This window comes from Vanellus vanellus (genome assembly GCF_965231255.1).
Source record: "Vanellus vanellus genome assembly, chromosome: 25".
Classification (NCBI taxonomy): Eukaryota; Metazoa; Chordata; class Aves; order Charadriiformes; family Charadriidae; genus Vanellus; species Vanellus vanellus.
In genome coordinates, this window is record NC_138930.1 from 6580798 (window position 1) to 6592963 (window position 12166).

A 12166-nucleotide genomic window follows, 5' to 3' on the forward strand; every position below is an offset into this window, starting at 1 on the left:
TGGGTTGAAATAGTGTAATTTAACAGAACAGGCAAAGGGAAGAAGAAAGGAAAACAATAACACCGATAAAGGAGTATCAGGACGCGATTACAGTACCGCCGCGCAACGACCGGACCCGCACCGCCGCAGCCCGCCCCCGAGCGGCGACTGCCCCCCCTCCCCCGCTAGCCCCTCTTATAGCCGGGCATGGGTCACTGGGATGGAATGCCTGCCTGCCCTGCCGGCTCCTTGGGGGAATTCACCCCACCCCTGCCGGAACCAGGACGAGGTGTAACACCAGACCAGTCGATGGAATTCTGACCTACGGGTTATTTGGCAGTACACAAGTTGTATGCGAGGCCGGAATAGGGGAACGCTCGGCCACATGGAGGCACTGAAAAGGGAAAATTCATGGAGTTCTATAGATGTGATAGAGAATAGAAAGTACTAAAGAAACTGTGTGAAGCATTACAAAGTTTTTAAAACTTTTTTTTAAAAAGTTTTTTAAAAAAGTTTTTAAAAACGTGTTTATGGAAAGAATAACAGGTTTTGTGTGCCACCTGTTGGAAACAAAAGTTTAGGTTTTTTTCCTATGTCTTTTTCTATGGTCTTGTTTATTAGAAAGGACCATAAGGTCTTATAAAAACTACTCCCACTTCTTTTTCCTTTGCAATACCGTAAAGCCCACGGAACGTTCAGCCCCCAGTTTCCCCTCTAGTGCTTCTGAGTTCTCTGCTGCCTCCTTTCAACTCCTTAAACTAAAAGATATAAAGATGATTTTACTCCCTCCTGAGACTGCTTCCAGACCGGCTAACTAAACTGAAGTCTTTCATAAACACAAAGTGTTTCTTAAAAATACAAGTAAAACCTGCACACATGCAAAGGTGTTTTTGAGTGGTCCGCGTCTCCCCTTGGTCTCTATTTGCCTGAGAAACCGCCCCTCTTGCAGGCACGTACAGCGCAGAAGGAGTTATGCGGGGGTACGGGGACATTGTAAGATGTAAGGGCAAGCTGCCATTCGAGGTGCCAAAATTCAGTGTGGATATCCCCATCCCACCACCAAGCCGACACATTGTCCTGGAGATGCCTAAATGCACCTCCAGTTCTTTTCCATATTTCAGTATTTCATGTCTTCATGCCTAAATTTTGCTGTTAGACATACACAGACATGCAGTTATGCTGAGACTAGACCCTGAGACTGTCTTCTGCCACCTTCATCTTCCAACTCTGCGGAGAGTCACAAAATACACCCATGTGTTGCTGGTCTCACTTTGGAGGCTCAATGCCTGAAGACTTTTCCAATGGGGATTGTATTAAGCAGGAGTTAAAAAGCCTTCAGGCAGAAATCTGTGGTGACTGGGGCTGAAAATCCTTTTCTGGAGTGACCTGAATTTGTGTCTCACAAAGGTGTTTGATATGTGGAAGAGGTACTCTCACTCCTGCTCGCACCTCATGGAAATGCTCTCCGATAACCAACAGCACAGTTCCCTGCACACACCGTGGACGTGGGACATGCCTTGGAAAGACTCAAGATGGAAGTCCCCTCCAGGTGCCCGTGCAACCAAACAAGGCGCGGACCGGCTCCCCTGACTTTGAGGAGCTCCTAACTTCCACATCGCTCTCTCTTAATGGTTCATTTAGGTCCTTCTGCACTTTCTTCGAGGTGGATGACTTTGTAAGTGTCTAAAATTTAGAAGTTTCATGTCTGCGGTAGGAGGGCTGGATTCTGCCTTGTCAAGAGAGACAAGGGCCCGGGGCTGTGAGTCCTGAGTGGAGGGAACTATGGAAGCACTCACAGATCAGTGTAAGCTGCCTAGGTCCCAAAGAAAAACATCTATTTAGGATAACTCTCGACGTTTTTCACGGGACATTTTCAGCTAGTTTTGTGGCTCCTGTTTGCAGATGTTTAGCTCTAACAAAAAATAATTGGAAGCGTGTTTTAATTCAAACTGGAGGTTGCGAGTTCTGCTGGTTAGGTACCAAAAAGACGTCATGCAATGCTCAATTCTTGTGGTAATTAAACCTTCAGGTAGCGAAGAGCAAGCACTTAGAGGCAATCCTACCAGGAAACTAATGACACTGAATTGAACAGGCTCTGAACACCACGTGGAGCCTATGGCCAGGACCTCAACCTGAAGAACCGGGCTAAAGGGTCCATTAAAACAGTCTGCTTTCAGTCACCAGCCAAGACTGGGTTGTGTGGAAAAAATTACTTTCAAAATTTAACTGACGACTGTATCATGATGTATGTACACAGAGCCAAAGCTAAGGACATGTGGAAAATTTAATTCTGGGGCCTGTGATTGTGTGAGCACTGGCTTCAGTGACCTTTTGTGGTCTTGTCAAGGTAATCCTCCTCCATGTGTGTACTACCTGATACACAATGTCAATAGTCCTTTGTGGCATGTCATGTAAATTTGCTTCAGAACAGGGGCTTTAGTGTTACAGAAGCAAAAATAATAGTTTGCTATTCATTTTGTATGGTTTAGAAGTCATCTGTCATTTAGAATCATAGAATGGTTTAGGTTGGAAAGGACCTTGAAGATCATAGAGTTCCAACCCCCCTGCCATAGGCAGGGACACCTCCCACCAGCACAGGTTGCCCAAGGCCACGTCCAGCCTGGCCTTGAACACCTCCAGGGATGGGGCCTCAACAACCTCTCTGGGCAACCTGTTCCAGTGCCTCACCACCCTCACAGTGAAAAACTTCTTCCTAATGTTCAGTCTGAACCTGCCCTCTTCCAGTTTAAAGCCATTCCCCCTCGTCCTATCGCTATATGCCCCAGTAAAAAGCTCCTCCCCAGCTCTCCTGTAGGCCCCCTTTAGGGACTGGAAGGGGCTATAAGAAAAGGCTCCGTGGAGCCTTCTCTTCTCCAGGCTGAACAGCCCCAACTCTTTCAGCCTCTCCTCATAGGAGAGGTGCTCCAGCCCTCAGATCATCCTCGTGGCTCTCCTCTGGACACGCTCCAGTGCGTCCATGTCCTTCTTATGTTGGGGACTCCAGAGCTGGATGCAGTACTCCAGGTGGGGTCTCATGAGAGTGGAGTAGAGGGGCAGAATCACCTCCTTTGACCTGCTGGCCACACTTCTGCTGATGCAGCCCAGGATACGGTTGGCCTTCTGGGCTGTGATCGCACACTGCTGGCTCGTGTTGACCTTCTCATCAATCAGCACACCCAGGTCCTTCTCCTCAGGGCTGCTCTTTAGCCGTTCCCCGCCCAGCCTGGATTTGTGCTTGGGATTGCCCCAACCCAGATGTAGGATCGTGCACTTGGCCTTGTTGAACTGCATGAGGTTGGCTTGGGCCCACCTCTGCAGCCTGTCCAGCTCCTTCTGGATGGCATCCCTCCCCTCCAGCGTGTCTACCTCACCAAACAGCTTGGTGTCATCGGCAAACTTGCTGAGGGTGCACTCGACCCCACTGTCCACATCACCAACAAAGATGTTGAACAGTACAGGTCCCAGTACCGACCCCTGAGGAACACCACTCGTCACTGCTCTCCACTTGGACATTCAGCTGTTGACCGCAACTCTTTGAGTGTGACCGTACAGCCAGTTCTGTATCCACCGAGTGGTCCATTTGTCGAATCCATGTCTCTCCAATTTAGAGACCAGGTTATCGTGTGGGACAGTGTCAAACGCTTTGCACAAGTCCAAGTAGATGACATCAGTTGATCTTCCCTTGGCCACTGCTGCTGTAACCCCTTTGTAGAAGGCCACCAAATTTATCAGACATGACTTGCCCTTGGTGAAGCCATGCTGGCTGTCACCAATCGCCTCCTTGTTTTCTATGTGCCTCAGCAGAGTTTCCAGGAGGACCTGCTCCATGAGCTTGCCAGGCACAGAGGTGAGACTGACTGGCCTGTAGTTCCCTGGGTCTTCCTTATTTCCCTTTGTGAAAATAGGGTTTATGTTTCCCTTTTTCAGTCAGCAGGAACCTCACCAGACCACCACGACTTCTCAAATATGATGGATAGTGGCTTAGAGACTTCACCTGCCAGTTCCCTCAGCACCTGCGGATGTACCTCATCAGGTCCCATGGACTTGTGCACCTTCAGATTCCTCAGGTTGTCTCGTACTTGATCTTCACCTACAGTGGGCGGTTCTCCATTTTCCCACTCCTCGCCTTTGCATTCTGCGTCACGGGCAGCGCGGCTGCAGTCCTTGCCAGTGAAGACTGAGGCAAAGAAGTCATTGAGTGCCTCAGCTCTGTCTCTGTCCCAGGTAACCAGTTCTTGCGTTTCCTTCCGGAGAGGGCCCACAGTTTCCCTAGTCTTTCTTTTCTCACTGACATACTTAAAGGATTTTTTGTTTGTCTTAATGCCCCTGGCCAGATTTAGTTCTGTCTGGGCTTTAGCTTGCCTAACCCGATCGCTGGCTGCTTGAACCATTCCTCTGTATTCCTCCCAGGCTACCCGCCCCTGTTTCCACTCCCTAGAGGCCTCCTTTTTCCTTTTGGTCATGTCCAGGAGCTCCTTGTTCATCCATGCAGGCTTCCTGGCTTTTCTGCCTGCCTTCCTCTTTATAGGGATGCATTGCTCCTGAGCTTGGAGGAGGTGATCCTTGAATATTAACCAACTTTCTTGGGCCCCTCTTCTCTCCAGCGCATCATCCCATGGCACCACACCAAGCAGATTCTTCAAGAGGCCAAAGTCAGCTCTCCCAAAGTCCAGGGTGGTCAGCTTGCTGTGCACCTTCCTTGCTGCCTCAAGGATCTCAAACTCAACCATTTCATGGTCACTACAGCCCAGGCTACCCTTGAGTTTGACACTGTCTACCAGCCCCTCCTTGTTGGTAAGAACAAGGTCCAGCATAGCTCCTCTCCTCGTTGGCTCCTCAACCACTTGGAGAAGGAAGTTGTTGTCAATGCAATCTAAGAAGCTCCTGGATTGCCTGTGCCTGGCTGTGTTACCCTTCCAACAGATGTCGGGGTGGTTGAAGTCACCCATGAGAACCAGGATCTGTGAACGTGATGCTGCCCCTATCTGTCTATAGAGGGCCTCATCCACTTGGTCTTCTTGGTCGGGTGGCCTCTAGCAGCCCCCCACTGTAATGTCCCCTGCTCCCTATTTCCCTTTAATCCTGACCCATAGGCTCTCAGTTGGCTCTTTATCCATCCCTAGGCTGAGCTCCATGCATTCCAGCTGCTCCTTCACATATAAGGCAACACCACCTCCTCGTTTCCCTTGCCTGTCTCTCCTGAAGAGTCTGTAGCCTTCCATGGCAACACTCCAGTCATAGGAGTCATCCCACACAGTTGCTACGATGCCAATGAGATCGTAGCCTTGGAGGCGTGCACACATCTCCTGCTTGTTCCCCGTGCTCCGTGCATTTGCATAGAGGCACTTCAGCTGTGTCTTTGTTGAGGCTGACTTGGCTGGAGCAGCTGCTTTCCTTGCAGCATTCCTATGCCGTGTATTTACGGTGCCTCCCCATTGGCTCCTGTTGGTCCAGGAGCTCCTGGCTTGTCTACGTACGTCTTTGAGCATTGTGCAGTGTAGCCATCACATTTTGGAGCTAATGGCTGCTGGCCCTCACCAGCACCGCGTTCCTCTATCCTTGGATCCTCCAGACTGTTGGCACCCTGTTGCTTTGCCTGGCCAGTGAATGCCAGGACACTTACGGTTCTTCACGGGAACCTGCTTATGAACCTGGAGACTTCTCTGGGGAGATGTCAGAAGAGTTTGAAAGGTCCCTTATGGAGTCTGAGTGCTTTTCTTACTGGGATCATCACAGACCAGCACCTCCTAGTGAGAAAACCACTCTCTCAGCATCCTTGGATGCAAACCCTCTGGTCCTACGCACTGGTAAGGGTGTACTTGGCTCGTGTAAACCCTGGCTTGTTCCCCACCCACAGCTGGTTGTTCTCCTCCAGAGTCCTGCCTCAAAGCACAAAAGCCTGGGAGACCTTGCTGGTGGTAACCGAGGAAAAGAGGACATTGAGTATCTCAGATCTATCTACACCTACTCCTGCTAAATTCAGCAGTGGTCCAACATTATCCCTTTCTCTTCTTTAACTGTTCCTGAAGTAGCAAAAGCTCATCTTGGTGCCCTGGAATTCCTTTTCAGTTTCATTTGAGTTTTGATATGGACCATTGCTGGGCCTGGAAGATGCTCTCCTTTAGGACAAGATGTATCCAGGCACACTGTTCAAGTTATTGGTCTTTTCATTGACTGTATCACCAAGGGAGTGAGTGAAGATGCCTGTGTGGTGTGCTTCATGTCCATGCAACGCGTGCCGCTATTGGATAGAGAAGGGACAGACCTTGCCTCTGAATAGACCTGGTGACTGATGCCTCTGACTGACGGCATCAGGCAAAGGAACAGTCACCAAATAGCACTCTCTGCGACGCTGTCTTGGGGCATCTGTGACACATCCGCCCTGAATGGGAACTGCTTTCTCGTGTAGGTCCTGTGGGGCCCGTGCCAGCCCTGGCATCTCATGCAGCTCTGTGGGCCTAGGTTTGAACATGACACTGAGTAGCTGCCCTGAATTCTGTCAGGCAGTGCGGGGCTGAACATGGGAAAAATGCCATTACTGTCACTGGAGATCTCTACGATTAGAGAGATAACACAGAAAACAATATAGGACTGGATGATCTCCAGAGGCCCCTTCCAACCCTGACCATTCTGTGATTCTCTATCATAGGTTCTATGACTCCATGGTTCTGTGAAAGGGCGGTGGATTGGAAGCTTGCTGAACACCTGGGGTCAGAAGGTTGTGACCAGAGGTACACAATCCAGCTGGAGGTCATTCACTACGTCTGTACATGGGGAGTCGACACTGGGACCAACACTGTTTAACAACTTGGTTGATGACCCGGATGGTGGGGCGGAGTTCACCCTCAGCAGGTTGGCAGATGATACGAAACTGAGCGGAGCTGCTGATACACAAGTTGGTTGTGCTGCTATCCTGAGGGACCTCAGCAGGCGGGAGAAATGGGCAGAGGGGAACCTTATCAAGTTCAACAAGGGGAAATGCCCAGGCAGCAATAACACCATTCAGCAATAACACCATTCAGCAGTACCTGCAGGCCAGCCAGTTAGAAAGCAGGTTTTCAGAGAAGGACCTTGGGTTTCTGGTGGACAACAAGCTGAACATGAGCCAGCAATGTGCCCTTGCAGCAAAGGCGGCCACCAACATCCTGAGCTGAGATAGGTTCCTAGAGAGATAGCTGCATGGATACATACACAGATGACAGACGTATTTTTCCTTTATTTCGTAGCTTCCTCTGGGATTTCCTCTCCTGCTTCTTGTCCTTGTTTTCTCTTGTCCTTTCCTTCCCTTTATGATGCTCCCCCAGATCACCACACCTACTCTGACCAAGGAAAGTCAGAACCTCCTCTCCAAGCTCAGCCTCGCGGGGATCCCCTGGGACCACGCGGGTGGGTTGTGGTGGCCAGCTCCAAGCAGAGACACGCGCTGCAGGAGGACTATAGTTGTGATTGCGAGCTGATGCTGGGCCAGAGCCGTGGATGTGGGGTTCAGCAGAGAAGACCTCCAGCAGCTCCCCTTCACTCCCAGGCAGGGACTAACGCACCTGGTGGTGCTCCTGAGAGAGGATGGTGCCATGGGAGGGGAGGCACCATGAGTGGCAGTGCAAGGAACCGATGCTCGCCCTGTGCCTTGGGGCTCCTGGTGGGTGGCGCCAGTGGCTGCAGCCCCCCAAGACACCCCCGAGCCCTTAAGCAGCAGCAAGTCCTGCAGCGGCTGTGGGGGGCTGCCCTGGTGGCAGTGGGGCTGCTGGCAGAGCTGGGGCTGGAAGCGTCCACCCCAGACCTTCCACCCGTGATGTCCCTGCCCCATGTTCACCGTCCCTTCCTCGCACCAGCCCAGCCCCGCTGCCCCTCTGTGCAGGCACCACACAGGGCAAGGCGCAGTCGGGCTGGGGAGACACTTCCCTGGCTCGGGCTGTACAACAGACCTCGGTGCCCCGTCCCTCTGCCACCCTCCCCAGCACCCGGCTCCACTGTGTCCCACGTAGGGCTTCACGGACAGCTCTGCTCTGGGCTCTGCCGGACTCCGAGCACGCGTGAGCCCGGGAAGGGCTTGGCGGTCTCCCAGCGTAGATGAATTTCAAAGGTCAGCCCAAACCCGGACCGTGGCGAATGGCCACGTCTGGAAAGGAAAAGTACAAAGGTGTGAGACGGGGGGTGACTTTGGGGGTACGGGCCAACACACGGGGTGGGGGAGACTGTCTGAAGGACGAGCGCTGGGCAGAGGGTCAGCAGCGACCTGACATGGCTGCTGGGTCACGCTTCCTGCAGTGCAAGGCGCCTGACGCAGGGTCCCAGCCTCCCTCTCTACGCCACCCTTCAGGACAAACAAGAGCCCTGAGAGGTTGTGGAGAACCAGCCCTTCTTCAGTCATCTTCCAGGCCCGGTGGAGCACCGGGACAGCAAGGACTTCTGGCTCTGCACCTTGACGCCGTGTTCCCGTTGCTCCAGGCATGTCCAGACGCCCCTCTTTAAGGACACCATCCACAAGTTCACATGTGGGACAGCCCTGGGTAGGTACCTCGGGTACCATTCACCAACTTTGGAAGAAGAGTACAGGCTTCAAGTGGTGCTTTGGGGAGACCCCACTTTATCACAAAGAAAATATGAGAGAGTCAGCTCTGAAAATGATAATGATAATGCCAATCATGATCACGATCAGGAAAAAACAAAACAAACCCAAACAAAACAACCAAGTACAGCCCTGGAATGAGAATGGGTTTCATTTGTGGAGAGTGATGGGAAGTTTCTCACTATTGAGGAACATCCATGATATGACTTTCCTGACGGACCCTTTGAGCTCCTGGTTCCTCATGCTGTAGATGAGGGGGTTCGCTGCTGGAGGCACCACCGAGTACAGAAATGACACCAACAGGTCCAGGGATGGGGAGGAGATGGAGGGGGGCTTCAGGTAGGAAAACACGGCAGTGCTGACAAACAGGGAGACCACGGCCAGGTGAGGGAGGCACATGGAAAAGGCTTTGTGCCGTCCCTGCTCCGAGGGCATCCTCAGCACCGCCCTCAAGATCTGCAAATAGGAAAAGAGAATGTAAAGAAAACACCCAAACCCTAGGGAGACACTGACCACAAGGACCCCAATTTCCCTGAGGTAGGAATCTGAGCAGGAGAGCTTGAGGATGTGGGGGACTTCACAGAAGAACTGGTCCACAGCATTGCCCTGGCAGAGGGGCAGTGAGAACGTACTGGCAGTGTGAACCACAGCATTGAGGAACCCACTGCCCCAGGCAGCTGCTGCCATGCGGACACACGCTCTGCTGCCCAGGAGGGTCCCGTAGCGCAGGGGTTGGCAGATGGCAACGTAGCGGTCATAGGCCATGACAGTGAGAAGATACAACTCTGTGGACATCAGAAAGAAAAAGAAAAAGACCTGTGCAGCACATCCTGCATAGGAGATGGCCCTGGTGTTCCAGAGGGAGTTGGCCATGGCTTTGGGGAGAGTGGTGGAGATGGAGCCCAGGTCAAGGAGGGAGAGGTTGAGGAGGAAGAAGTACATGGGGGTGTGGAGGCGGTGGTCACAGGTGATGGCGGTGATGATGAGGCCGTTTCCCAGGAGGGCAGCCAGGTAGATGCCCAGGAAGAGCCAGAAGGTCAAGAGCTGCAGCTCCCGCATCTCTGCGAATGGCAGGAGGAGGAACTGGGTGATGGAGCTGCCATTAGACATCTGCGCATGGGGCGCTGTTGAAAGAGGAGAAGACACGGACAAGTTAAGGTAGACTTCTTGGAGACCACCTTCTTTTTCCCCCAAAATTCACCCCCGAAAGACTTATCTTTTTTTGGCTGTGTTTCACTCAGGTCGTTTTTGTGCGATCAGGTTTGTGCTGCTGAGGGCACTTCCTTTGAAGGGGCAGAAATCCTCCTCTTTCCCATTCCTTTCAGCCTGAACACTGGAGAGCCCGGAGGGACAAGAGGGCTCTCCGTGCTCCAGTGCAGAGTCAGGAGAGCTGCTCTGCCCACCAGTGACCTGCTGGGCACCACGCAGGTGTCCCGTGCTGACACCTCTCTCTGTGGGAGAATGGTCTCCCTTACAATGAACTTGAGGAAAAGAGATGGACTTTTGTGAGTGTGGGAGAGTCCAGTTTCAAAGCTCATTTTCCACCCTGGTTTGTCCCTCCCCGTGCAGCCGAGCAGAGAGGGATGCGGAAGGGTGGAGGGGCTCTCTGCTGCCCGGGGCTGTCCCCGCCAGGAGCTGTTGCTCTGTCCCCAGGTCTCCCCCTGCCAGTGCTGCCAGAGCCCATCCCACCTGCTGTGTGCTCAGCTCTGCCCTGCAGCCCCCTCCCAGCAGCCCGGCACTGCCCAGGGCCACCTCCCTCTGTGCGGCTCCGAAGGAGTGGAGCAGATCCAGCCCGATGCTGCACGCAGAGGGGATGCTGGTGCTGTCTGTAGGTGGAGGAGTGGGCGAAGCCACTTGATGAGGTTTGTGGCAGAGGTGCTGATCCCTCAGTGTCACAGTGACAGCTCCTTTCCCTTAGGAGAAAGCTGCGAGCACGGAGCCTGGAAAGGTCTTGATCTACACAGAAGCCCCCGCTGTGACTTTCCCCTTGCAATGATGCCTCTGCCAACGTTCTGGGGGCGATCAGCAGCTGTGAGCAGCCCTGACCCATGCAGTGCCCTCTCGAGAGCAGAGGGACACTGCCCTGAAAGGGGCCGCTCTTCCACCCACAGCTTCTCCCCACAGCGCCGTGGGAGCTCCCCGGGCAGGCGCAGAGCTGACCCTGGCAGGCGGCAGAGTCCCTGTCCCGGCACACAGCCCCCGGGGTGCAGGGACCCTGCTGGCAAGGACAGCCCTGCCCACCCCTGCCTGCACACCCACCTTCATACCCCAGAGCCATCCCTGGGAGAAGGCAGCTGTCCTTCATTGTCCCTCTGAAGGTGCAGCAGGGCATCCCTGCTCTGAAGCACATCCTCCTTCTCCACACCAGAAAAGCCGTCCTGACAGCTCCTATCAGCCATGGCATGTGCCAGGTCCAGGAGACACGGACAGGAACTCACCTGCATTGCCCTGCAGCCACATGAAATGCTGTGAAGGTTTCTCCCCCGGTGAGCTCTCTCCTGTCCTCCCACCCCAGACCACCTTTACCTCTCTCTCCCTCCCCTGCTCTGCCCTCGCTGCCTGCAGGCAGTGCCCCCAGCCCTGCTCCTGGGCAGAGCTGTCTCTCTGCAGCGCTGCCGCTTGCCAGGAGCTCCCTCCGTCCCAGCAGCCCGTCCCAGCTCAGCAGCAGAGGACCAGCCCACGGTGGTGCTGCCTCTGCCCCCTCTGGGCTCCCTCAGAGATGTCCCTGGGGCTCCAGGGGAACCTGCCGGGAAACCAGCTGAAGTCATCACTGATGTTTTCTCCCTCAGCTGGGCAGAGACACTTCTTCCCTGCAGTGTCATTTTTGCTGTCAGAGACAGAGTTTGGTCCAAGAATCCCCTCTTCTTGTCCCACTAGAAGACAGCACACCCAGGCAGCAAAGGGAGGAGTCTCCTGTACCTCCTGCACCCGTGCGAACCACAGGTGGCTGAGGTGCCACAAGTGGTCCAAAGCACTTGCAGATAACTGATGGAACCATTCAGAGGGACAGGGCAGCCTCTGGGCTCATCATTTTGGAGGCTGCCGGGCATGCTTTGGCCTGCTGAAGTGCCAGCAGATGCCCACCTTTAGGACAATGAAGCCTGGTCCTGCTCATGATGTCCGGAACAGCCTATAGAGCTGTTCCTCTGAGCAGACGGAGCCATTGCCATCAGGAGAGCTGAGTCTCCCTCTCTTCTCCACCAGCTGTCTTTACCACATCTCCTTTGGCACCCATGGCCGGTTTCTCACAGACACCCCTACAGTGCCTGACCTCATTCAGGGCAGCTCCTCCATCAGAAGGTGACCTACCCCCTGTGGTGCCACGGGAGGTGCCAGGGCTCTCCAGCACAGCCGCAGGCAGCCCGCAGGGACAGCACAAGACCTGCAGGAACACCATCGCCATTCAGAGCAGCCGTGTAACACACCTCAAGAGAACCTCAGGCACGTTCGGTGCTTTTGTTGAGGCAGCTGCAGTGAGGTACATCCTGCCCCATCTCCATCCAGCAGATGTAGGCAGTGCTTCTCCCACAGCCTTCAGTCATCCCTTTGATGGCGCAATCAAGGAACGGAGCAATGATTCTCCCAGTGATCTTGGATGGCCAAGGACATTTTCAAAGC